Source organism: Giraffa tippelskirchi, chromosome 10 (genome assembly GCF_054371585.1).
Source record: "Giraffa tippelskirchi isolate mGirTip1 chromosome 10, T2T-mGirTip1v1.2.pri, whole genome shotgun sequence".
NCBI classification, from domain to species: Eukaryota; Metazoa; Chordata; class Mammalia; order Artiodactyla; family Giraffidae; genus Giraffa; species Giraffa tippelskirchi.
In genome coordinates this window covers 114257278-114262811 of record NC_137284.1, presented here as the reverse complement: position 1 = coordinate 114262811, position 5534 = coordinate 114257278, and positions in this window count along the sequence as shown.

Below are 5534 nucleotides of genomic sequence, written 5' to 3'. Positions count from 1 at the left end.
TTGGGTATACACCCAGAAGTGGAATTGCTGGATCATATGGTAATTCTGGGCTTCCCTGCTGGCTCAGTGTAACAATCCACCTGCCAATGCAGAAAACACACATTCAATCCCTGAGTTGGGAAAATCCCCTGGAGAAGGAAATGGCAACCTACTCCAGTATTCTTGCCTGAGAAATCCCATTGGCCAGAGGAGCCTAGCAGGCTACCGTCCACAGGATCACAAAGGAATTGGACACGACTTAGTGACTAAACAACAATGGCAATTCTATGTTCAATTATTTTTTTGAAACATCATACTGTTTTCCATAGTGGATGCATCATGTTACATTTCCACCAGCAAATGCACAAGGGTTTCAATCTCTCCACAACCTCATGAATACTTGTCATGAGTTTGTTTTCCTCTTTTAAACTAAGTCACCCTAATAGTGTGAAGTCGTATCTTATTGTTGCATTTCCCTAATGATTAATGATGTTGAGCGTCTGTCTCTTCATGTGCTTAGTGGCCATTTATATATCTTTTTCAGAGAAATATCTATTCAAGTTCTTTGCCCACTTTTCAATCAGATTGGCTTTGTTGTTGTTATGGTGGGTTGTAGAAGTTTTTCATATATTCTGGTCAGATGTATGATTTGCAAATATTTTCTCCCATTCTGTATGCTGCCTTTTCACTCTGTTGATGGTGCCCATATTATAGCTCTAAGTTTTAATATTCTAATGCTACAAATTTTTGTTATTTGTAAGTTTAATTATTCTAATTTTTAGACTTATTTAGTTTTATAAATTTTAAGTAACAAATCTTTAATTTTATGTTTTTCTTTTGATCTCTCTGAAGACATAAAACAAAAAATATTATTAAAATTCACAAGATTAAATAAATATGAACTCAAATAAATGTTTAAAGTGATATTTTTATAATTTAATAGCATTTTACTTCTAAAATTATTAAAGCATAAAACTGCCCTAAGACTTTTAGAACACCTTATTTTAATTGGAGAATCTAAGTAGTGAGTATATGGGTAGACTATACAATTCATTTGAATCTTTTGCATATTTGGAAATTTTCACAGAAACTATTGGAAAAAATTGGGTCAAGAGATATCATTTAATTATGGTAAATTAATAAATATATATTTTAAAAGCTAAGCACTCTTTTGAAAAATGTCTATTTAGACATGCAGATGGCCAACAGGCACATGAAAAGATGCTCAACATTGCTAATCATCAGGGGATGCAAGTCAAAACCATAAGATATCACTTCACACCTGTTAGAATGGCTATCACCAAAAAAGAACACGGATAACAAATGTTGGTGAGGATTTGGAGAAAAGGGAACCCTCCTACATGGTTGGTGGGAATGTAAATTGGTATAGCCACAGTGGAAAACGGTATGTACATTTCTCAAAAAACTAATAATAAAACTACCATATGACCCAGCAACACTACTCCTGCGTAAATATCTGAAAACAAAAACAAAAACACTAATTTGAAAAGATAAATGACTTTATTTTTTAACATGAATACATTACAATAATCACAACTAAAGAGCCAAGGTAAACCTAATGTAGTTGGTTCACACTTTCAGAAAAACTGGACTGCTAGCCTGTGGAAGAGTAATAAGTCAGTGTTCAAGTAGACTGCTTAGGAAGACATAACTTGATTTATTTCATCATGGATATGAAATCTTTAGGTTCAAGAATAATAACAGCAGATTAGAGAATGGATTTGTGGACACAGGGGATGAATTGAGAGAGTAGCATTGACATATATAGACTACCATATGTAAAATAGATAGTGGGAAGCTGCTGCATAGCACAGGGAACTCAGCTCAGTGCTCTGTAATGACCTAGAGGGTGGGAGTGAGGCTCAAGAGGGAGCAGATATACATATATATATAGCTGATTCATGCTGTTGTAAAACAGAAACTAACACAACATTCTAAAGCAATTATACTCCAATTAAAAAATTAATTAAAAATTAAAAAAATAAGATATTCACTTATGTTTCTGAAAATGTCACTCAAATATTCATATTTTTTTCAAAATCTATAATATTATTAAACATATTTGAACTTCAAATATTTTTCCAGGGTTGTTGGTCAAATTTTTAACAGAAAAAAACCTTGCATTGGTAACGAACATCTTTGAACCTTATCAGCCTTCATAGAGGAGAAAATAAGTTAGCTGATTTCCTTTTCTCCAGACTTGCTTAGATTTCACAGTTATTAGAACTTTAAAATGTTTTTCTCAGTTAAATTCAGAAAACTTTCCCAAGGTAACAAAGAATATAAAAAGAACCCTGATAAACTCCTTACAATTTCATTAACTCCAGATGTTAAAGAACCTTGCTATTTCTAAACATTATATCCATAGAACGCACCTTCTGAGGAGGCTTCTATAGAAAATCAAGGCTAGCGAAATCTGACTGCATGAGATCTGTTTCCCAAGCAGAGACTGAACTCAGGCCACATAAGTAAAAGCGCTGGATCCTAATCACTGAACCACCAGGGAACTCCACTTTAACCTCTTTTTCATACCTGCCTTATTAATATCCTCACTCAGGACCAGTATTTATAAATCTGAAGCCAATATGTCTTTGATATTCCTCTCTTTTCATCTGGCTCTTTAAAAACAAAAAAGCATAAACGGCCATAAAATAAAATAAGAAAGGAAAGAAAAAGAACCTTTTGAGTTTATATCTGAACATCAACATTAGGAATTTTATGTTTTCTTCTTTGAACATGCAATTCTGAAAATTATTTGTAACAATAATGAGTTAATTGTTGTTATCTTCCATTTAATTATCAATCCATACAGCTGCATCTCTGTAACACTAGAATAAATTACACTTGTGCATTTTTAGGTATATTCCATTTTTTTAAGTTCAGCGATAATTGGTAATATCAGTTTACAAGCTATTCTTTAATAACAGAAGTTAACCATGGATCCATGTCAAAACTAAGACATAAAATCCCACATATATGAATATTAACCTTAGACAGTCTAAGATTAAATTGCTTCTTGATCTTGTCATCAAAATAAGCATTTAATAAGCTCTTAAATATTATATGTTTAAGATATGTCATTTCTATTTTAAATACTTTACCTCTTACTGAGATTTTTTATTTGACATGTGTCCAAGGTACAAAGATAAATCTTCCCTCTTGCTCCTTGATAAGATGTCAGAGCTTACTTAAAACTTAAAGGTTTACGAATAGAGATGTTAGACTAATTTTTTTTTCTATTGCAAGTTACTTATGAGAACTGGTAGCAGCCTGTTGAAAGAACTTTACCTGCGGATAATAGTCCTTATCTCACCTCTATCTATCATGCTATCAATTTCTTTATTATAGGAGTTTACCTTTGGGCAGCTCATACACCAGCTGTCAATCTGTCCTTACCCTGAGACTTTGCAGCAAACTAAGCTCAGGTGTATTGAAACTTTACAAGAATAAATTGTTTTCCTTTGTTCTCCAACTAGGACAGGTGTATCAGTATGCAAGCCTCTGGCACTCCAGATGTGTTCCATCACAGTGCAGATCCAGAACTTTTTTATTCCTGTCTCCTAGGTCACGATTCTTCATCTGGAGATTTCCTAGACTTTACTTCTTGTCCTAGCTTTACATTTGTCCCTCACCCCTCCTCACTAAAGGCAATTAAAATGGCAGCTTTGAAAGGACTGAAACAATTCAAATATCCATCAATAGTGGACTGATTAAATAGACTATAGTACTCCAAAAAATGAAGTAATAGGTTGACCAAAAAGTTCATTTGGGCTTTTCGGTAAGATGGAAAAACTCGAACTTTTTGGCCAATCCAATACTATGTGTTGTTGAAAGAAAGAAAGAATGTTCTCAAAGTACTAATATGGAGAGATTTCCAGGATTTATTAAATTAATAAAGGAAGACACAGAATAGTATCATCTTTTGCATTAAAGAAGAGAAAAACATTCATAGTTGCTTCTATATTCATAAAGAAACTCTGAAAAGATACATTAAAAACAAGTCATTGGTTCCTGGGGTTGGGGGTGTGTGGGAACTGGACATGATGAAAAGAGAGGGGGAAGAAAAATTTTCATGATATACCTTCCTATACTTTATTTTTTAATTATATGACTGCATTGCTTATTCAAAAATTTAAATAAAAAAGAAATAGTAGCTTTATTCACTATAAGGAAGCTGAAAGAAAGAAGGAAAATATTAAGAAAGCCTCATGCTTAGTCCATTAGAACAACAGTTTAGTGAAGTGAAAATAATATTTATCAGGGAAAAGAAAAATAAAATTTAGAAAAGCATCAGTGAAAGAAGCTAGGATTGCTAAAAGATCTCTGAAATTATCTACTAATTGATTTGCATCTATGTTTTAAAAGTGAGCAAAAAGCATTTTGAAGAAGAATTACATTATGGTAGGATCGAATGCTATCTCCTTAAGCATTTTCTTCTATTTTCTAAAAGACAGCCCATACACTGCCTCTTTCACACCTCTGATTCCAAGGCAGCCAGTGAAATGGGAAGGCCTGAGCCCTGGAGTAAAGCTGAGGAGACTAATGCCATCTCCACAGCTCAGTGCTGTGTGGCTGAGCACATTATTTAACTGCGTGCTACGTTGTTTCCTCATCTGGGCAGTGGGGATAAGAATAGAATCCGCCCCATAAGATCACTGTGAGGATTACTTTACACACAAAAGGCACATAGAACAGTGCCTGGCTCTCATTAAGAGCTGTGTAAATGTTTGCTTTTTTATCTCTTCTTCAACTGCTTTGCTGTTTATCTTTCTTTAAAAGTGTTGCCTCCCTGGCCTAATACTTACTCTTTCCATTAACCCTTTGTTCTTTTTTACCCTGCTTGCCTTCCTCTTTTCTTTTTAATAAAAGGATGCAGTCACTAAAATTTTCCCACTGAGTTTCTGGGACAAGATCATGCCAAAGAAAGTCATTCATGAAGGAAACAGAAAGTACAGTGTTGGCCAGGGAAATTCAGGTTTAAAACAGTGGCATAAAGTCAATTCCTTACATTTCTGTACTGCTCTGTAAAACTATATGTTAACTCATTTGATCCTCACAACAACCCTCTGAGAGTGTCAGGGCAGATAAAGAATAAAGAGCAAAGGAGATTAAAAGGCTTGCCTGAGGCTAAAGTACACATCACAAGTTAGTGAGGATGTCTGACTACCTCAGTTGAACAATTTATTGAACACCTGCTAGAGTCTGGGTGCTGTGCTGACCTCCACATTCCAAAACACTCTGCACTTCAAAGAGTTTCTGTGACATAAAGCATCTCTCAAGACGATCATACTACTTAAAAGCTACCACTATTCTATTGCAAAAGATCTTGGGCTTTAGATATCTGGCGAACAACTTAACTACTCTATTCTCATCTCCAAATGTGTGCACAATACCACCAGTGGACTGTAAGGGTTAAATGAGATACTAAATATAAAAGAAGTCTGTAAACTGTAAAGTTCCATAGCAGATAAAAGTTATTGTTATCTGATTTAGCAGTGGAAAGCAAGATCAAACCTAGGCGGAAAAAAAAAGAA